This window comes from Euprymna scolopes, chromosome 14 (genome assembly GCF_053919585.1).
Source record: "Euprymna scolopes isolate OS-2025 chromosome 14, ASM5391958v1, whole genome shotgun sequence".
In the NCBI taxonomy this organism is placed as follows: Eukaryota; Metazoa; Mollusca; class Cephalopoda; order Sepiida; family Sepiolidae; genus Euprymna; species Euprymna scolopes.
The window spans coordinates 53,676,169-53,700,178 of NC_136495.1; the positions used below are offsets into that span (position 1 = coordinate 53,676,169).

Here is a 24,010-nt window from a genome sequence, read left to right on the forward strand (position 1 = left end):
AGTAACAAGTTGAAAATATAATTCAATAAAACATTTATTGTATGCAAAACCGATCAGGAAATAGTAATCATTAAAATGTATTCAAAGTAAGTGTAAGTGAAATTGTGTGTACGTGTACACACACACACACACACACACACATATATGCGAATGTAGAGACCAAGTGTTCATTGGGAATGTCTGTAGTATAAATCTGAATATTGTGCATGTGTGTATATGAGTGAAAAAAAAATAGTTTTTACACACCAGAAATGTGTGTGAACATATGGTGATACTATAAAGAAAAAGAGAGAAACACAATCTGGCTGATATTATTTGTAGCAGGTCATGAGAGAGAAACAAAGACAGAGCAAATTTGTGCATTTTTATAAGGTAAATTAAGATACCCCTGATATCATGACAAGAGGGAACAAATAAATCAAGTTTGGCACCATCTAGTGGTGTGTGTGTGTGTGTGTGTGTGTGTGTGTGTGTGTGTGTGTGTGCATTTGAGAAGAGTTATGCTACAAAGGTCTGAGAGTGCATGATCGATGGTTGCAGTTCCTCTGCTCAGTTTATGGAAAGGGAATCAGGTGCAATTCAATATTTTCTGGTACTTGGTAAGCATTGGGTACATAAAAATTGCAGTAAGATTATAGATAGGTTGATAGATGATAACTAGTTTGTATACAAGAAGTGTAAGACAAGGGATAAGGATAAGAACTCGGGTGTGAATAAAAAATGGTGAAGCTGTTATGATTTTTGAGAAGTTTTTTTATGTTGGAGCACAGGGTGGAGCAGGTGTTAGTGTCATTGCAAGAATAATCAGTGAATAGAGTAAGTTCAAGGGAATTTTGCGATTTCTAACCAGTAGAGTGTTACCATTGTTAACTAAGGAAAGACTGTCAGTCATGTGTATGTAGTGTTATAATATATGAAGGTGAAACCTGGCCAGTGAAGGTTGAAGGCCATATATTGCATGGACAGAAATGATAATATAAGAATAAAATGATGTGTAATGTAAATTTTAAAAGTAAGCTTAGATCTAATGAGCTTAGTGGAAGATTAAATCTGAACAATATAGGAAGATGTGTTCAGAACAGGAGACTTCTTTGGTATGGTCACATGTAAAGAATGAATGGGATCTCTTGGGTTAATAAATGTAGAACAGTTGAGGTAGAAAACTTGAGATGAAGTAATAAGGATAGATTTGAGAGACAGGGGGATAAATAAAGACTTGGCCAGGGGTGGGTTATTTTGGAAATCAATTTCTTAAAGTTGTCCAATCCATACCAACATGCAAAACAGATGTTATACCAAATGTGATATCTAATTGCCATCAGTGCAATTTTACAAATATTTTTTCAGTTAATTTAATGAAGAATCATCAGTAATCATAATGATGTAATATGCTGGATGTGGAGGAAATTTATTTGCAAAATTTTTGTATAAGAAGAAATAACACAGTAATTTTATTTTTTTTAAATTTAATCATCAAATTTGAATCAGTTTGTCTGCTGATTTCATTTGATGAACTCACCTTTAGCGTTGATGATAGCCTCGGAACTACCCACAGTCTTCTAATTATTCTGGTCGTTAGCTTTTTCATGTTGCAGCTGAAGTTGTTAGTGTTATATTCCACCATGTCTTAGTTGCAGTCAGGTGAACTGAAAAGTCAGATGTCAGGCAAGGTGGTACAAAAACCTCTTTAATAGAAAAGAAAATTCTATAAAACCATTTAGCCTACGTATGGAAGAATCCATAAATAAAGCCCAGATAGATATTGCAACAATATACGAATCTGTAAAACATAAATATCCTCCTGGCTGACAAAACAACCAAAAATAATATCAGACCTAATTAAATACCCTAAAACAAAAACCAATCCAATCATCTATCAAGAAAAATTCCAAATAATTAAAGATAATTATTCCAAACACTCAACAATTTATACAGACGGTTCAAAAGATGGAGATAATGTTGGATGTGCAGCCATATACAATAAAACAATCCTAATCAAGATTACCAGACAAAGCATCGATCTACAGTGCTGAAGTATCAGCCATTGGTATGGCACTCGATCTTATAGAATCTTCTAAAGATAAACAATTCATTATCTGCTCAGATGCCAAATCAGTACTCGAAACACTGGAAAGCAGGAAACCAACGAACCCAATAATCACCAAAACCCTAAATAGATTTGATGATATTCCTAACGATAAAAACATTCTCTTTTGTTGGATACCCAGTCATATCAACATAAAGGGTAATGATAGAGCTGACAAAGCAGTAAAAGCAGCACTAAATTTGACCATAACCAAAGATAAGATCCCTCATACCGATCTAAAACAAATCATTAACAAATTATATTAGAAACACATGGCAAGAGTCGTGGAACTCCTGCACTAGAAACAAGCTATACCAAATCAAGGAAACCATAGGAAAACAGAAACCAAACAAAAGAATGACCAGAAAGGAGGAAGTTATAATAACAACACTCTGAATAGGTCATACCTGTATAACACACTCCTACCTACTCAAAAAAGAAGAAGCCCCATTTTGCACACCCTGCCAGGAACCATACACAGTAAATCACATATTAACAAGATGTGAAGATTTGAAAACAAACCGACTGAATCTATATAATGAAAAAACTGTAAAAGACATTCACTCATGTAGACCCAACTACTCTTCTCAAATATCTGAAGATAACAGGGTTACTCAACAAAATTTAAAAAAAAATACCTTATAATATACCTATATAAACATAGACACTGAACACCAGATACATACATAAAACCTATAACTATTAATGTATATAAAAGACTCTGGCATTAAATGACCACATAGGTTGATATGCCATAAAACCAATCAATCAATCAATCAGGCAAGGTGTGGTTGATTAAGTTCTCTGACAGCCAAGCCTGGATCTTCTGACTTGCTACCACATGTACAACCTACGTACACCTACCTTGGTTGATCTAGGAATTCACTATCTCAGAACATGGTTGCAGCTCACCTTCAGTCTGAGGTTCTTGCTGGATTCATTATCGATGATCTGAACTTGAGCTTAATCATGCATATTTTTTTATGTCACCTCCGAGTCAAATCTTGAATCTTTCAATCCGTTTCTGACCTTTGCTACTATCCTTCATATTTATGCTAAGGAAGTCTGAAATATCCTTATCTTTCCTTCCAACATGGATCCCAAGGAGTACTCTGTGTCCTTTCCACAAATATGGAGGTTCAAAATTGTCCGTAATCAATCTACAAAAAGCATGAAAATATTGTCACTGTTTTCATGAGCTGCTTCCCATTATCATCTTCAAATCCAATGTCAACAAATACTTGTCATAAACTATCTCCAATAAGTAATCAAATTTTATTCATTCAATTTTAAATATTTCCAATCCTTTCATTATTTTTATTTTTTTATTTATTTTTACTCTAATTCACCCCAAACAATGATTATTGCCACTTGGCTGTGGGAGACTACTAATCTACATGGGACTATGTGAGGAGTTGAGCAGCAAGATATCTGTTTGTGTTACATTTAAACTTCTGCATGTTAATACAATCAAAGAAGCAAGAAACAGGAAGGGAACTCCACAGTTTAGCAGTCCGAAGGAAGAAACTACTAGAGTAGAAGGCTTTAACTGGCAATCCATCTCAATAACTTTTATCCTCGAATGACTTCTCGCCTTTATAAGAGATCACTCATTAGTAAAATGAAAAAAAGAGAGCTAGCCATGTGGCTGATATAACCCCATTCAGAGTTAAGAGGATAATCAGACTATTATGCTATAAGATTTAATCAATATTTAATTTTTAGTATTGAAACAGAACAGTTCAGATAAAAATTATTCGTGACGAAATGAGACCTTGAAGGAATTAGCATTCTAATTTCAATCAGATTGATTTATTATTCCCATTAAATTCCCAACGATCAAGCAAGCAAAAAACAAAAATGTTCCAAAATTAGAGGTACTGCTTGTTTTTTCTCACAAAAATCAACTGGTTTGACAGTAAAAACAATTTCTTTTCTCCAATTTCTCAGCCCGTTTCACAAAGATGAGTTGCATTCATTGATTATTCACAACTATTTTTATGAACAAATTGAGATTAATTTGAGTTGAGTTTCAAATGAGACATGTTTTTTGTTTTGTGTCCATGATAAGAGATTGTGAATTTCAACAGAACGATTTCTATATCTCACAGCATGCGACATTTGTTTCGCTTATGTGTACGAAAATTTATTGACAATAAAACAAATAAAAAGAATAAGTTTAAACATTTATTGTGGGAAAGAAAAGATTTTTATCATTACATTATATCTATTATTATACTCAGTGTGTGTCAATCAACATCTGTGTCCTTAAGGCATTTTCCCTATATGTTTTGATCATACAAAATACGTGCTAAAATATTCCTTGTTTTTTTTTTAGTTACGTTTGAAAAAAATTTAATTTAAATTGTTTTAGTTAGTTGCAATTTTCAATCAACTCCTCTCATGATTCATCTATTACTAAGTTTCTATCCATCACACTCACTCTCTCACTGTGTGTTGTTCTTATTCTATGTTATCTGATGAACACATATTACACACACACTTCATGGTATGTAGGACATTTCCCTTAACTTAGACATACTTTCATATTTTCATAGGCATAAAAATAAAATGAGCCCTGTCAACGTTTGCGAGGAATATTGTTTTTTTTGTTTTGCATACATCATTTCTGAGTTGTTTCTTTGTTTTATTGGTAAATGCTCGTATTTGGCCATATATTAAGGGAAGCGGTGCTGTCGAAGTATAGGCCAATTCCTTACAGTACTTATCGCCACAAAATAAATCATTCCTTTTTTTTTTTCACATCAGGCTTAGTTTCCATGGACAGAACATCTTTATAAGGGCTTCCAGTCCAGAACATGTAACTGTAGGACTGCTTTCCTGCTGATTACATCTTGTTGTCTTCAAATTCAGTCTTAACAATCAAATACATACCATTAAATTATTGTTAGTACTCTCAGTGTCCCTAATCTTTTCGATGTCAATCATTCTCATATCATTAACTATTATCCTTGAGTGGTTCTTGGCCTTGATAAGTAGTGACCCACAATGCAAGAAAGAAGAAGAAAAAAAATCAAATGAAATGCCTTTATCTATTAAGGAACTATTTTGGCTTTTCAATATTGAAATTAAATCGTCTGCAACTTACACACACACATATTTACATTTACTTCCTGTTACTGGTCCCATAAGATGTCAGTCGTAGGCACGCTGCATGGTGAATGAATGGTGGACTAATTGCAATTATGAGTGAGTGCCTGGGTAACATTTAAGCTTTTTCCTGTCCAATCATTACATTTACTTATGATTAATTTAATAAATCCAATATGACCAGTTGACACAGCAATTAGCAGGCATCTCAGTGTTGCTAGGGAATGAATGATGACTTCTGTTGCTGCCAGTCCTGAAACCCATATTATGATTTCCAAGAAAATAAACTGAAATGTAGTTTTGGCTGGATGTGAATCATGCGATCAGTGAGGAAGAGAGGAAAGCATTGTTAAGGTTATGCCATTCTATCAGGAGCTGACTAGTATACAAAGAAGCCAGGGAAAAAGAATTAACATCAGTGCAAATCATGCTTGAGGTTAGTATTGTAGAGTCCACCTAACGGTTATGTTTATCAACCTCATTTTTAATGAAGGATAAGTCTGATTTTTAATACGTGCATTGGGACTCTTTGAAAAGATGTGAGCAAAAGAAAAAGCAAGACACGACTTTGAGTTTTTTTGTTTTTTCCAGATTTCAAAATGAGACCAGAACTCGCTCGTTGCTAACCACTAAACTTTATTTTTGGTTAATATTTTTTTTTCTTTACAAAAGAGTCACCACTTATCAAGGCCCAGAGATGAGGATTAATGAGTGTACAGTGGTCAAGGGGAACATGTAGTCATCGTTAGTAGTGGAAATTTGTTAAATTGGATTACTTAAGAGGATGGCTCATCAAGAATTTGTTCATGTTGGACTTGAAAACAACCACATTGTAGTCAGTTGGAAAGCAGGAAAGTGGAATTAGGTTCCACAAGTGCAAAGTTTTAAGAAAGAAGCTTTGTTCATGGATTCTATGTTTAGGTTTAGGCACAGATAAATGCACAGCTTAGTGGTTTCAGCTAGATGAGTGTTTTTCATAAAAGTCAGAATAGGGGGACCATAGACTGGAGCTCAAATGAGCACTTGCCATGAAAATAACGATAAAGCAGAGACAGGCTCGCAACGTCTCTTTTGTGGGAAGAGAAAAGGCTACGAAGTCTATTTTGAACTCTGTCAAGGAAGGATAAGCAGATGTGACAACAGTACTCCATCCTTGGACGTACTTGGCTCTTATACAGGTAGAGAATTGCATCAGCAGTGAGATATCTACTGGAGTGGTAGAACGATCCCACCATTTTCCTAGCAATCCTTGCAACGGATTTGATGTATGTGTTCTATTTCAGATCAGGAGTAAAGGTCAGATCTAAAAGTTTGTCCAAACATAGAGCATACCCAAGATGAGAGCCATTTATTCTGATTGATGCCAGATGGGGATTAGAGCGTTGATGATGGAAAGATAGAAGCTTGGTGTTAGATGCTTTAAAATTAACCAGCCACCTCTTTCTCCACTGCACCACATGATCAAGATCAGAGGAGAGAGAATCAGAGAGAACTTGGTCATTTACTACCTTTAAAGTGTTGCCATAGATGGTAGTGTCATCAGCCTAAATGTCTACAAATTATCTTAGGATGTGATTTGGGAGATCATTGTGGATCAGAAAGAGTTGGGCCCAGCATTAATACTGTGAACTTCTGATTTCTGCCTATCAACCACTACTCTTATGAACCTATCAGAGAGAAATGATTTAATAATTGAGTAAATATTTTCAGCTGAAGATTTTGTAGAGTAGACCTTTATAACATACCCTATCAAAGGCCTTTGATATGTCTAGGGCAATTATCCTAGAAAGGAAGCCTCCGTTGAGAGATTCATTAATCCTATGAGATATAACTGTCAGCACATCTGCCATAGATTTAGCAGAATGGAAGCCATATTGCATGTCACTGAGGAGGTTATTTTTGCTGAGGTAGTTGATTACTTCTCTATTTAACACAGATTCTTGCAACTTACTCATGACGCACAGGAGACTGGTTGGTCTGTATTGACAGGGAGATGAGTGCTCACCTGAATTTTCAAATGCGGAACATACTGATGAGGTTTTTCAGGGTGCTGGGAAGCATTTCTCCTTAAGACAATGCTTAAATAACTTTGTAATTTATGGGAACTAGTTCTGGTTGAAGCTTTTTGAGCATTATAATAGGAATGTCATCAGGACCAGTTGCTTTACTGGAATCGAGGTCTTTGATTAGCTTGGCAACATCATGCACATATATTTGTAAGTTGCATAGTGTATTTTCAGATACAAGAGGAAATGTGGGGGAGGGGGATTGGCGGCCCTGATCACATAATGTAAAATTAGCTGCAAAGTTTTTGGCAAAGAGTTTGGCTTTTTCTAATGTTGACGAGATTACCTCAGGTCCATTGATGATGGTTGGGATAGAGCATACACTTCTATTCTGTTTGTTATTTGCTAAAATTGGTGAGAACCAAGCCACTGCTCAGCTACTTTGGACTTGACGGATTTCAAAGTTGTTATCTCATTGTCAACAAAATTTAATATATTGTATCATACGGATTGCTTTTTTATTCATTTAATATTTATCTCCCTACAAGCAAAACTGTGTTAGAAATGAATTTAGGTAACAATGGAACAGATAAAAATGGCACAGTAAAAATGCCACAAGTGGATAAATAGGGAGGGAAAAAAAGCATCAAGGAAAAAATAGATGAAAATCTTATACTGAGTTTGGGTAAAATGCATAAAGAAGTTTATTGAATTAAAAAGAAATTATATCTTCATTTAAAAGGATATGAGGACCCTCAGCTAAAAAAAAAAAAATGTAGTTCTACTTTTTTAGAACACCCTGAAAAACTTGTGAGAAAAATAAACAATTATTTTAGAATTTATAGTAGAAATCAACTTTGCATATAAATTTAATGTAAAATGATCCCCCCCGTTTTGGAACAGTTAACTAATTAAAAAAAATTTTTTTTTTTACCACTAATCCCAATTCTTACTAGCAAGTTTGTAAAAGGTATACATAATAATCTTAAAAAGTAGTTCTCCACAAAAACGCATAGAATTTATCTCTCATAGTAACACACACACACACACACACACACACACACACACAGAGGAAATAGAAATGCTTATAATTCTTCTTTGTCTTTTTCCTCTTCTGATTATTGCTATTATATACATTTGTCTTTAAAGAAATGCAAAGCTGACACATGGAAAGTTCATTTTTGCTAAATGATAGATGATCCTGAAATCTTTCTAGCTGAGATATCTTGACGATTCCAAAGTTCAAGCACAATCATAATTTTCTCATAAATTGACTTAAAAGTTAAAAATGAAAGAGTTGAAAAATAGTTATTGCATAAGGCGGGATTTTCAAGATTAATATTTCTTTGTAGAAAGTCGCAAAATCGTCATAACAATGGATTTACTATGACATAATAATTCATTTCTAATGTTTTATTCATTTCATGACGGATCATACATTTTTTTCACACCATTTCAGTTTCCATTTCTCTGTTCATTCCGAGAGAATATTAATAAACATCAATATAGCACATGCTTTTTTTTTTTTTTTTTTTTTTTTTTTTAATGGTGGCTTGGCAGGAAATTTATTATCGTAGATTTTAAAAAATTATTCTTTTAACAAACTGGATTTTTTTTTTTCTTTTTGCTAATAGAGTAATACATGTTTGGAACATGCTGCAGAATCAGATAACTCCGGTGATTAGGATTAAGTTTTTATTTTAATATTTTATTTTTATTCACCACAAACAAGGTGTATTACTGCTGGGGTATAAAGGGCTACTGTGGTTAGGAGCTAGATTTATAGAGGGCATCCTAAGGGAGGAGTTGTGCAACAGAATGTTTGTTCACATTACATATAAATTTCTGTATTTGGGTTAGGTTAACAATAGTATAGAAAGCTTCAAGATAGAATTAGTTGAATTCAGAAATAATGATTGAAAGGGCTTGAGAGAGCATTTTTGTGAACTGTCCGGCGAAATATTTAATTGAATTTCATTTGCACATTAATATTGTGATGTGTCGTGTATAACGCTAAGCAAGCATTCAACAACCCTTTGTTTTAGTTAGTGCCAGTTTATTAATATGAGCTATCTGCTCATATGTAAATTATACTAAATTTGCATATCACTACATCTTTCTATAACAGAGGGGCTTTATGCCTCGAGTACTTCTTATGCTTCTTCTCGTGTCCTCCTGAACATCTTCCTTTGTCTCTCTCCTTTCCCATGAAGATCTGGATCTATCACATCTTTCCCTATCATCGCAGTGTTCCTCCTGCATATTCTGATCTTCCTCTTCTGTCTTGTCCCATTCTACTTCATCCTCTTCTGTTACATCAATAATGGCAGCTCTGAAGGCATTTCCTAATCCGATTGTTCTCTTTGGGATCTTATTTGGTCAGCATGAGCTAGAACACTGTTCCCATTTTCTTTATTTAATATTGCAGTATTATGTCCTTTCTGCATAATAAATTCTGCTGTCCTGGCTTCCGTATTCCTATTTCTTTTGTACCACATCTTTTGATTTGTGGCATATGATATAGTCAAAGGGGATCTTAATTGTCTGCCCATTAAGGCAGATGGACTTTCTGGCCTGCCTGCATGCGGAATTGTTCTATAACTTAGTAATAATCTTGGTAGGAAAGCATCGATTTTCTCCTTCTGTTGTACGCATGATTTTATGCCCTTCTTTACCGTCTGAACCAGCCTTTCCACTATCCCAAAAGGTGCTTCTACTGCTTGTCTCTCCCTTTTAGAAAGCATCCAAAAAGAGTCTTCAATCTAATAGGACCCACACTATCAACCCAGCTCTTACCTCTGTCTTATTGCTGCAATGAGACAGAAGTTAGACACAATGAGACAGAGGTTAGACACAATGAGACACAATCCCTGTGGTTGTTTTGTAATATCGTCATTGGATCACAAATTGTCTACAAGGCGAATTGTAGAAATATTTGGGTGTCAAGTATACTCTAAAATGGTTTAACGTGAAATAATTGATGTCCAGATTTTTTAAAAAATAAATTTCTAATCATTATGTTCACAGTACAGTTTCGGATCATATAATCTCATGATAACAAAGATGTAAAAAATAAATACTTGTATGAATTAAAATTCTGTCATAATGTTTATGAAGCATTCATCAATACCAACAGAAGGTATAAACCCTTAATAATAAAAATGAAAATGTAAGTTTGAAAATAACATGAGATCCTCCGCACACTTCTTTTTCATGTTTAGGTGACGTTTTTATAAAAAAAAAAAAAAAAATCACATTTCTTCACTTTTATTTTTACTTATCATTACCTGTAGTAAGGATTGAACCTTCAACCTCCAAAATGTTTTACTTTGCTATTTTAACAGCGTTTCACAAATAAATATTTTTACATGCACAATAATATGTACTCAAATAAATTCTTAATATTTCCTTTCAGAATCCAATTTAAACTATAACTCTATATAAACTCTTAACAAAAATGAAAACAAAAGAAATGGATATACTTTTCTTGCATAAGTTTAAATGTTTCTGAAACATTTGTCAATACCAAGAGAGAAGAGCTTGCAAGTGATTGGATGGTACGAACATGGTTTCAGAAATTCCATGATGGCAATGAATACTTTAAAGATTAACAACGGTGGCCATGCATTCTTAACAAGAGGCATTTATAAACAATTGTTGAAAAAAACTTGTGCCAAAGTGTCAGGAAAATGTCTCCCACTTGATGTTGTGTTTCAAAGGTGTTGCACCATACAAAAGAAATTACACTGGAAAACTTTAATGAATGGCTCATGCATACGTTCAATGAAAATCCAAGTGCTAACAGCTACACACTGCCAGGATGATGCGAAAGAAACTCACTGTTTTGGGATAAGATATTGCATCAAATCCTCTTTAGATCTTGCGCTTATTGGCTACCATTGATTCAAATATTTAGAAACTTTATTGAACAACTAGACTTTCAAACCAAAACTGAGTGGAAGCCAAATTCAAGTATTTCTAGGACTACTACTACTACTAATAATAATAATAATAATAATCTTCTTCTTCACGTCCATTTAATATTTGGCTGATAGATTAAGGTTAGATTCTAAGGGAGCTAAACATTGTTTTGATGATATATATAAAGCTCTGATAAGTTCTGATCTCCAGCGTCTTCACATGGAAATTGGAATAAGACTTTAAGATATTCATTGCCATTCATTGTGCGTTGGATGGCTTTTAGAAATTGACTCCTGAAGAAAGTAGAAGACGTTCATGTACTCTTGATAATGAATGTTTGAAATCAATTGCCGGACAAAAAAACAAATCACTTTAAAGTTCCAACGAAATGTATAAATAACTTGATGTCAGTATTTCAACTGCGTCACACCATCTGATGCAAATTGGTGTGTAAAAAAAAAAAAAAAGCTTGGTAAATGGGTTTCACAAATGTTGAATAAATAAATGTTCATTTCTGAAATTAGTTAATATTTTTTTAAAACAATCCAATATTACCGCTATTTGTAGATCGATTATAAATTAACGCTTTCTTTTTTTTCCATTTATTTTATTTATTTATTTGTGTGTGTGTGTGTGTGTGTGTGTGTGTGTGTGTGTGTGTGTGTGTGTGTTATTCAGACTTCAACTGTTTTTGAACTGAGAACGGATTCAGCCATTCTTTCTCACAAGAACGTGCGCATGATCATTTTCTTTGGCGGTTATTTTTTGGTGAGAAAAATCATATCCGATGAAGTGATCGATTCTCGTACATTTCTTGGCAACGTGATGATGCGTCACCAATCATTACTTAATGACGCGCACTTCTTGGCCACCTGGCCATTGATTTATGATGCATTCCTAATTAACAGGCTGTTGCATTGAAAACAGAAGAAAGAAAGAAAACAGATTCACATGAGATTCGGTAAATTCGAATCTAAATAAATTATTGTCTCTTTATACAAATTTTCATATGTCAACATTGCTATTTGCTTTGTTTTGACTTGCATTAATTTACTATTTGGCACCCAGCATAACATAAACATTCTCAAACAAAATGAATTGGAAGAAGTACATAGAAGATACTGCCAAATTTGCTGCAAAAAAAAAAAAAAAAGAGGTAGGCCCTCTCTACTGGGTTTCTTACATCTGTTAGTATCCTATATTTTAATACAGGAACCCTACGAGGCGGAACGATAAAATTGTCGACTTAGAAAAGACGACATGATTCCATTTCAGTTTGATAAAAACTGGTTTTCTTTTCTTTTTTTTTTTTTTGTTGCAGACCATTTACTAGTTGGCCAGTTGTGTACAAATCCCAAGAGCGATAGGAGCCTTCTATCATGTCTGAAAGTGACACAATGTTTAACGAGCAAGATCGGAGATGCACTGCTGTACAACTCATGCTCTCTACTGATCCAAGTTATAACAACAGGACCATTGCCAGCACCCTCAAAATGTATCACTGGATTGCCACGAATAACAGGAACATGCTCAGGGTGATGAAAACAAAGTTTCCGGCCACGGTTATGCTCTTCGGTGTGGCTTCAAGTGTGGGCCACATCATGCCCCCTCACATCTTTAAAGTCGGCTTGAAAGTCAACATCAAAATGTACCTGGATGTGTTGAAGAGTGTGGTGATCCCCTGGTGCAATCAGGTGGCCCCTGGCAAACTCTGGGTGTGGCAGCAGGGCTCAGCTCCAGCCCACAAGTCCAAAGAGACCCAGGCTTGGTTTCAGAAGTAATGCTACTACTTTGTACCCTTCTCTTAATGGCACCCCCTCCTTCTCAAACCTGAATTCGCTGGACTACTTCATTTAGTCATATGTCGAGAACATCACCAACATGACCTCCCACAACACCAAAACTAGCCTGATCGCTGCCATCTGCAGAGTATTAGCCAAGCTCCCGCCAGCGCTTGTGGAAAAAGACATGCTCTCGGTTCCAGACCCGTATTGAGGCTGAAGGCGGCTACATTGAATAGATATCAACTCTACTACATAATCAAATCTGAATTGATTTTTTCATTAAAAGTTTTAAGATAAAGCTGTAGTGTAGTTCCACCCTATACAGCGATATACCAACTACTAGCCTTCACCTCCTGCAAAAAGGTTTCTAACCTTATAGGTCTCATACCGTCTGCAAAGCTTTTGCCCCCATCATACAAAATGTCTTTAAAAATTTTTTTCTGAAGGAACAGGATTTTTGACTGCTGCTTTAGCCTTCTTCAGTGTATTCACAAAACTTCTGTTCCTTTAGAAAAAGATTTCTTGAAATCATTTTATATGTCTACTAGCGAGGGGTTCCCAGCGTTGCTCGGGTGTTTGGAGGTGTGTGTGTTTTGGGTAAATGAAAACAAAAATCGTTGGCCGGGTGTTTGTTTTAAAAAAAACCCAAAGCCTTGACGCGCAGTTGGAAAATAATAAAGTGTGAAAAAAAATGACATTTAACGGCAGGTGCGCATTTTTGATGACTTTGCAGGACAGTGTTTTATTTACTGCGAGTCTGTTCGCTTCTTTATACGAAAAAGTCGAATCGACGTGCGGCGATCGAAAACTGTTGAATATTTAAGTTTTGTAAATTGGGCAAATTAAATACACACGCGACGCCAGTTCGTAACTCGTACATATTATCATTTAGACGTGATATAAAAAGTTTTAAGAAGAAGCAACCCGAGCGAAAAGCAAGCAGAAAAAATCCTTTCTTGGACATACACGAAAACGCGCACACACGCACATACACACACACACACACACACACACACAAAAAAAAAAAAAACAATTTCGCTTTTATATAGATAGATAATTCAACAAATAAGAAATAGAATATAAACATTCATATATTTTGCATATTAGCTCCATATCGACAACATATCTATATATATATATATATATATATATATATATATATACTTTTTATTTGTTTTACATAAGCATTAATGTCGCTACACATTCATGAACATGTTTCAGCCAGCCAGTTACAAGTAACTAGAGACCTCTCCAGCTTATACAAAAGTGTTTAGTCCATACTAAACTTTTGTATAAGCAATATTGTCTAAAGAGGTCGATAGTTACTTGTAACTAGCTCACCTAAACATGCTCATGAATGTGTAGGGACATATTAATGCTTATGTAAAACAAATAAAAATATATCTTACCCTACTTTGGTATTGAGCACTCTTGCATTAACCTCGTTAAAACTTCATTGGTTGCTTTACCTCTTGAAAATATTAACCTAGAATTATATATCATATTTAAAAAAAAAAAAAAATTCTTGCATTTTCACCCTAATCAAGGCAAGTGTCACTTTGATGCTATCTACTATCTGGGACATAAACTGCATTGAGACCAAAACAACAAATGTTAAGGAGTCAAAATTGGGCTCAAAGTTTTAAAAAGATTACCTTTGCGATCTCTACCAAATTTCTCAGACAATTTTTGGTCCAAACATTTGAAATTTTACGTAAAGGGTATTCACACACAGAGTAAGTTATGAACAGTACATAGGGTCTGTGCAAAGCCGGGCTGAACTGCTAGTATTATATAATTTCAAATTCTTTTAAACTGATATTTATTTTCCACATAATTTTTGTATCTTCTATTCCCCTTCGTCAGACGTTAAGCTTTATTACATCGTCCTATAGAAATACAGACAGACAGACAGACAGACCTGGCATTGCTTGGATCATTTGGGGAGGGGGGAATTGCTCAAATGAACATGAAGAGGCAGTAGTGGGAATCTTTATTGACAAAAACGTATGAACATTAATTAGGGTCCTCATTATAAGTGACCCTGATGAGGCCCCATATCTGTTGGTGGGAGTGAGCGATGTAACCTGGTGGGTTATCATGGCAAGTTCGGTAACTCTACATCAAATAGTGTGAATATGCATAGGGTTTCCAGTTATAAGTGATACCACCGAGGCCCTTCCCCTGTTGGTGAGGGTGAGCGATGTAACCTGTAAAAACTTCCCCCACTCCATGGTGGGTTATCCTGCCATATTTGGTAGCTCTACATGAAATGGTGTGAGGGTGCATAAGGTTTTCCCTTATAAATGACCCCCCCCCCTCTGGAGTCCCACTTTATCGTACCCATTTCAGATCTTTGGTACTCTTCTATCATTGTATGTGGTCAGTTAAGTATGATAGTAAACCATATAGGAGCTTGTTCGTGTACAGACAGACACACACTGACGTTGAGCTATATTGAATGACAGTTTTCTAACGAATGATAATTTTTTTTTTTTTTTTTTTGTATAGTTTTAAAGGTTAAATTCTTCCAAGACTAACGTCAGTGTGTGTTTGTTTGTACACGGATAAGTTCCTATATTGTTTACTATTATTTTATTATATATATATATATATATAAACTACTTAATTTACTCACATAAAATTAATATACGAAAGTATAGATTTATGCGTAAACTTTAAGTGTTTACTTCAAAAATCAAAAATCAAAATTTACTTAAAAAAATCAAGGCGCATAAGCCTGAAGAATCCTAGAGTGGATGAAACTGCCACCAGAGCAATGGCCAGTGACTCCCTGTCCGAGAGTACATCTTTGAAACTGCTTGGCCTAACGTTCACAGGAAACATGAGTTGGAACAATTATATTGAAAACATTGCCAGGGCCGCTGCGAAAAAGGTAGGCTCTCTCCACCGTGCTAGAAAACTACTGACACCTGAAAGTATCCTGTACCTCTACAAGGCCACCATTCGCCCATGTATGGAGTATTGTTGTCACATTTGGGCTGGTGCATCTGCTACTAGTCTCTCACTCCTAGACAAGGTTCAAAAAAGAGTCGCCAATCTGATAGGCCCTGAACTGGCATCTAAGCTTCAGCCTCTGTCCCATCGACGAAAGTTGCATCCCTCTGCCTGTTCTACAAGTACTTTAATGGTGAATGCTCTGACGAACTGCAGACACTTGTGCCCCCACGACGTAGACACCCTCGACAAACCCGACAGGCAGCTAAATCCCACCCCCACACAGTAGAGATCCCTAGATGCAAAAGATCTTTCTACTCCAGTAGTTTCTTCCCCAGAACCGCTAGACTCTGGAATTCCATTCCAAGTTTCTGCTTCCCCAACTGTACTGACATGCAGAAGTTCAAGTGCAACGTGAACCGACATCTTGCTGCTCAAATCCCAACATAGCGCCCCAGTGGTTGCTGCCCCTAATAGTAGCCCCCTACACCAAAGTGGCAATGCGCCTTGTTTGGGGTGAAAAAGTAATAAAAAAAAAAATAAAAAATAAAAAATTCAGTGTAGCTTAATCGCCATATACATTTTATAACTTACTATATATATATATATATATATATATAAAATAAAGTTGAGTTTTTTGCTGCACTGACATTGATATTAAAAGTCAATTTTTTACTTTAAATATCATTAAAATGAACTTCTTAATAGACTCAGTCATTGACGTGCGAACAACTTAATAAAGGTTAACTAATTCACACATTCCTTTGAAAACAAACTTTCATTAATTATTCATTTTTTACTGTTTCTTATTGAATGATTAGTTTCATTTAACTATTACGCTCAGTTCTATTTATATATTTTTTCCACATTGTGCATAATTGTGTAGCATTTAGAATGGAAACGTTCTAGCACATGTATCTATCTATCTGCATATATAAAAGTGACCTTGTCTGTATGTGTGCGGAATGGTCTCTACCAAGCTCCTCCGTCAATTTTTGATCTACAAACTTGATACTTGATATATAGGGGATTTAGACCTGTGGAACAAATTCAATTTCGCTTTTTAGTCAGTAAAAATAACTGCCAAAGGTTCAAAATTGAAAAAAAAAAAAAAAAAAAAAAAAATTCAACTTGACAGGGGTAACCTTGATTAAAATGCTCTTGCATGCATGCACAAATATACATCTATACATTAAAGCCAGTTAAATTCTAATGTTTTCTTCTATCTTATGGGAGCTCAAACAATAACGACTGTCGAGTGCTAAATGTTTTGGTTTCGATTCTAACTGATATCATCCAAGACATGTTTTTGTTTTAACTTTTGAAATCACTATTATATATTGAGTACAATATGATAATCAGTAAGGAATCGGCTCGATAATAATAATAAACATGAAATGTGCATAATTTAAAATACCTTTTTTCTTTTCTTTTTTACTAACATTTACCCCTAACAAGGCATATCACCACTTGGACGTAAGGGGCTACTATTTGAAACCATGCCTAGGAAAGATTAACAAGATGTTGATTTATATTACATTTAAACTTCTGCATATCAGTACAGTCAGGGAAGCAGATAGCAGGAAGTGAATTCCAAAGTCTAGCTGTTCGAGAGAAGAAACTATTAGAGTAGAAAGCTTTCTGGTATTTAGGGGCCTCAACAGTCAAGGGGTGAGATTTTGTTGCTAAGTGGGTTTGTCGGGGATACGTATGTCGAGGGGGCACAAATGTAATGATCAAAGCACATTCCATTAAAATATTTGTAAAACAGGCACAGAGATGCAACATTGCGGTGATGGGACAGGGGTTGGAGCTTAGTTGACCAAGTAGGACCTATTAGATTGGAAACTCTTTTTTGGACCCTATCCCAAAAAAAAAACTTCCAATCCAACTTGTTGGACTTGTTTTTAATTCGACCGTGTTTGGATTTTACCATTCTTGGATTCTTTACCCTTCACCGGACTATCCATTCATGTGAAATCTTTTTATCATTTTTTCTTTTACCTCCTATTCCCCTTACCTCACCCTTTTTTTAACCAAGTAAGATCTGTGACTTACTTGTGGTTTCATTAAATACTTTTACATGCAAAATCCGATCCCGCATTTTGCTAATTCCTGCCCTCTGATGAGAAGAAGAGTATTTCTTCGAAACTCCGAAGATTAAGGACTATCCACTTATCTTGTGCTTCCTTTTTAAAATTAAATATGTTTTTAACTCTTTTTCAAGATGTTTTTTAACATGTTTTATTAATCATTTGTTCATATATATATATATATATATATATATATATATATATATATATAATTTACAGGGCACATTTTCTAAATGTTAAAAAATATGGTGCCCATGTGACTCACCGTGTTGCTTAGAATATATATTCCATATGTAATAAAAATCATACAAAAGCAATCTGTTCCATAAGTTAATTGTAATTTTTGCCAGTAGTTAATTAATTCCCTTAATTAATTAAAAAAATTCAATATACATATATATATATATTGAAGCCTCCGTTGAGTCTCGAAAGACAAAGGATACCCCATGTAGGGGCAGCTGCACATGAAATTGTGAGGCAAGGTTTGCGCAATCCCAATCCACACCTCTCCTAAATCGGCACTGTTTGAGTCCAGTGGCAATGACATGTCCAGGACGACTGGAAACAATGCCGAGATAAGCGGAGAGCACATACAGCACCTGGAAGATCAAAATGGTCATCCATTTAGTACTGACCAGGTTTAATGTTGCCTAACTTTGGTGATCCAGTGGGAACTGGTGTGTCAACGTGATTATGCCATACATATATATATATATATATATATATATATATATATATACAGGTGGCAAAAAGAAAGTCCGTACTTGTAATTTTTTCAAAAACTACAAATTTCAGCTAAATTTAATGTAACTGTTTAAACAACCTATACCTCATTTGATTGGCCTTTTATTCTTCTATAATTTTACCTGTTCATATTTGACTTTTAATTGAAATATTCTAGTGTTCACGTCAATTTAAAAAAATAACTTCAAATTGAGGAGGCAAAAAGAAAGTCTGCACAATGGAAAATTGTTATTTAAATGTAACTTTAGGACATTAATGCAACACAAATAAAACTAGTTAATATTTAGAGCATAGCCCTTCTGCAATTTGACAGCCTGCAATCTTTTGGGAATTTCTTGAATTAGACTGTAGCAATACTCCGGAGAAAGGGCATCTCACTTTTCTTTAATTTTTGTCCAAAGTTCTCCCAAATTTGAAATTTTATCATTGCGTAGCTGTTGCTTGATGTAATGCCATACGTTTTCGATAGGATTGAGGTCTGGAGATTGTGCAGGCCAATACAAACATGGAATATTATGCTCTTTCAGGAACCTCTTGACATTGCCAGCTATGTGAATGGGAGCATTATCCTGCATTAAGATGGGATTATCATCCAAATTCTGACCAAAGTAGGATAGAAAATGCTCAGTCAACATATTAATGTACTTGATCAAATTAATTTGACCTTGCAAGCGAACTATAGGCTCTGGACCATTAGTATGCCCCACACCAAAACAGAACTTCCACCACCTTGCAACATTGAAGCTGAGCACCTAGGATTAAATTGTTTTCGTCATAAAAAGCACTTTTGACCAATATGAAGAGTCATGATCTTCATTGCATCTGACGAAGTCCAGACGGAGCTTTCTGTTCTTTACAGAAATCATTGGCTTGCATCTTGCAACATATCCTTTCAAATTAAATTCCTTTAATCTATTCTTGACAGTAGAAGGAGAGCACTTTTTAACAAGATTTCACTATTGTTGGATTTGGGGAGCCGTTTCAAATTCTGTTTCTTAGGCTACAAATCTTGATGGCATTGTCTTCCCTGTTAGAAATAACTCCAATACGACCAAATTTAGGGGCATCACAAACGTTGCCGGGTTTTTGGTGCTTTTGCTCAGTCTTTTGTACGGTCTTCTCATCACATTTCAATCTACGACTGATTTCTCGATTGGATAAACCAGAAAGGTGGAGATTAATGAGCTCCTGACGATCACTAAGAGAAAGTCGTGGCATATGGACTAAATGTTACGTTGTATAACCTGGAACAACAACAATTACGATTAGAGATGCTTTGTTGGCTGTTAGTGGATATTTTAAACTGATTTAGGGGTGATGATTAAAGCTGGTTTTATGCGAATTTGTTGCTGCAGACTTTTTTTTTGCCTTTTCAATTTGAAGTTATTTTTTTTTAAATTGACGTGAACACTAGACACTAGAATACTTCAATTAAAAGTCAAATATGAACAGGTAAAATTATAAAGGAATAAAAGGCCAATCAAATGAAGTATAGTTTGTTTAAACAGATTAAATTAAGCTTAAATTTGCAGTTTTTGAAAATATTACTAGTGCGGACTTTCTTTTTGCTGGCACTATATATATATATATATATATATATATATATATATAATTAAATGGCTGAGTGAATACAGCAAAACTTTATATTATGCGGGATGTCATAGATGTAGGTTGGCGAATAGAAAGAATACTAATATTAGATGTTTTCTATGTTTGGGGGGTCACACAAGGGGATAGGTGTTTGCTAAGGGTCGCTGTAGGCATCTATCGTCCAAGTGTTTTCTTTCTAAATGTAAATATTAATATAAATATTCTGTGGTATTCTTTCTTCAATCGTTATCTTACCAAAGATCGTCTTTGCACTGAACCGGTTAGTTCACCACTCCCTCATGTATCACCTGGCACGTCTGGACCTGCAGTGTCGTCAAATATCACTTGAAGAGATTTGATGACATGCCCCTCGTGTACACCTGAGAACTGAGATCATTATCAGAGTTTGAGCTGTGAAGTTATTTATCTCCCAAGGCGGGATGTTGTGACACAAGGGCTAGAAAGTAGAATTTCAAAAGCTAGTACTCTAGAGAAAGATCATTTTGAGCTGAAAAAAATGCATGGTTAGCTCGGTTGATATTCCGTGATAGGGGTATTTTAGGCTATTAACACCTTCTCAAACTCAGAAGGCAAAGCCTGAGAGGGTTAACCTATACAGGACATACCTCAGTCATCAGGGAACAACCCTTTTCAACAATAGCCTAAACTCTATTGGTTTTGGTGCCGAGGGAAAAAGGAAACCGGCTGCACGAGTTGTGAATGGTTTTACGAAAAAAAAAAAGCTCTGGCAGCAAAATGAAAATTTGTTAGTCGATAAATCTTATGTTCTAAACACATTTAAATTCTTTGTGATAATCGCCATTATGAAAAAAAATTGTAAATGATCAATTATTGCACAATGCGTGTAAGAGAGAATGTGATTACGAATAAACATGATTCGGAAGATTTTTTTTAAAAAATCAATAAAAACAGTGTTGATGCTCATTTGAAACTGTGCGTCTAAATTAAAAATGATGGTAACAGAATTTTTTATGGAAACTACTCGGGGCAACCCACTTGATGTAAGGTTCTAAAATAAATAAGCAAATAAATAAAATACTATTTCAAAGTGTAAAAGCTTGCCAACGATAAGTGTTGTAGGTACAGGCAATAATGGCAGAATAAAGATAGAGGGTATAGTGAGCCGTACAATTGCTAAACTCACTTTGTGTCTAGCTCAACACACACAAACACAAAGCCAGCTACGTGCGTGTAGCGCATATGCAAAGCAATGTCACCTAGCACATGACGAGTGACGTAACACGACACAAGCTTCTATTTCCTGAGAGCTTTCACCCTGCATGTTCTTTTCTATTTTTCTTTTCTTTACTTTTACCTTTCAGCTGTCTGGGGGGAGTATTATAGTGAGCCTTATTCTGCTAAACTTACTTTGTGTTTAGCTTGAACGCAGAGACAAAGTAATCTACGCGCGTATAGCACATATGCAAAGTAATGTCACCTGGCATGTGACATGTGACATCACACGACATGAGCTTCTATTTCCTGAGACCTTTGACTCTGGTATATTAGTTTTCATTCTTCTCTCTCTCTCTCTCTCTCTCTCTCTCTCTCTCATTCTCCTTGCCTCGACATGACAATGAATGGACGCATTTGCATATGGCTCTGCGAATCCACCTAGCCACAGAACAAACTCTCACCTGCATGCATGCATTCTCGAGGTAAAAGAACTTGATTCCATCACGAACATAATGAAGAATTAATTATTTCTTAAATAAAATATCCAACAAGCTTATCAGAACTTTGTCAGCTCACACCTATATATATATATGCACAACAAACACTTTTAACATTATGCATGTACCTGAATACACACTCTTTTTCTTCTTTTTTCATTGTGTGTAAATAAATGTCTCTTGTATATATTGTAACGCGATATTCTGGTTGTATTCATTTAAGGTTGGAGTTTTGAACATGCTTTATTTTCTCTACAGACCGGTAACCCTGATCTCAACGGGACATAGTTTTGAAAGCCGGTTTATCATAAGTTTTTTGTAGGTTTTTTTGATTGTATTTAAAAATTAAAGACTAAAGTTAATTTCCAAAGAAAAAAAAATATTTGTACACATGAAAAAAACAGTTATAATGAAAAATGTTTTCACAGTGACATTCGGAAGCTGAAAAATTCAGCTAAATTTTGAAGTTAAAACAATTAATTGTAAAAATCCTTTGAAAGATAACTATTAATTTTCTGGGTCTATTTCAAAGATAGTTAAGTAAAGTCCTAAAATACTGAATTAAATAAAAAAATAGACCACTTTGTTTATACAAAAAATAGCTTAATTAGCCCCCAAAAGCGAGAGATTCTAGCTTTTCTTAAGCAAATGCAAATGAAATCGTCTACGTTTGGATTTTACAGAAGCTCAAAATGTCAGAAGGCTATTTGAAAATAACGCTAGGTAGTTAAATGAGGTAGGAATGCTAGTTTTCTTCCTTCCCCAGCTATGCATCCGTACATTCCTATATTATTAAATAAACAAGCTTAATTCAATGATAATATCGGTAGTTTAAGAAATAATTTTTTCTTTGAGTTATATCGAATTCATTAATACGGACTTTAGGAGCTTTTTTCATAATGTTCCTGAAAAAATTATGTTTTCTTTTTTATTGACAAAATTTACAATGCTTTATTTTCATAAACAAAAAATTAAAAATAACTTCATTCATTTTTTTTTTTTTTACTACTGAAAACCTTAACTTTATTAAAGTTGTTTTTTTGCTTAAACAAAATAATACATTTCCACTAAGATTCAAATAAAAATAATGAGTTCATTATATTCTATTCCGTGATCATTATTTGATAAATACTGAAAGTTTAATTAAAATTGGTCAATTTCCTGACTTTTGGTGAATTTTTGAGTAAACAGAGAGGTCAAAATGTTTTGAACATCAGCTATTAATTTTGCACGTATCTAGTTAGATGAAATAGATTCTGACGCAGAAAACGGCAATTATTCCAACTTTGTCAAAAAATCGCTCACGGAATGTGAGGACTAAACCACAAGATAAGTGAAACGAGAGTTACGAGTCTGTTTAAAATAAAATGAAGGTCCACTTTCTAAACACTCGATAACTCGTGAACAAATATATATATATATATATATATATATATATATATATATATATATATATACGAGGGGCGTGCAATAAGTAATGCCCCGGACCCACTTCTAGTTGTCTGATCTAGCTGAAATTTTGCATGTGCAATGATTTATATCTCTACGGGTTATGTGGCAAATTACAGCTCTGAACTAATTGTGGTTTCTGTTTTACAGGTGTTTGAACTGAGTCAGGTGTCAAATGGAGCCTGTTGAATGTCGAGCAGTGATCCGGTTTTTGTATTTGAAACGACGCACACCACAGGAGACTTTTAATGAAATGAAAGAAACTTATGGTGATAATGCCCCATCATATAACCTTGTAAAACGCTGGCATCGTGAATTCAAACATGGCCGGAAGTCTGTGAAAACAGCTCTCAGACCTGGTCGCCCCCCCTTCTGCCATTGATGGGGCATCTGTCCGTCAAGTTGAGGCTGCCATTTTGGAAAATTGGCGCATTACTATTCGTCAAATAGCCCAAAATGTCAAGATTAGTGCAGGGTCTGTGGAAACTATCATTCATGACCATTTGCATATGCATAAGGTGTCTGCCAGATGGATTCCCAGGTTGCTCACACCATTCCAGAAGCGAGAACGCGT

General features: G+C 34.9%; 1 protein-coding gene across 1 annotated transcript in view; it reads right to left on the reverse strand.

Annotated features, from left to right (window-relative positions):
• Positions 1-24,010, reverse strand: part of LOC145293014 (ropporin-1-like protein) — a 223,299-nt gene that overhangs the window by 164,581 nt on the left and 34,708 nt on the right. The window lies entirely within an intron of this gene.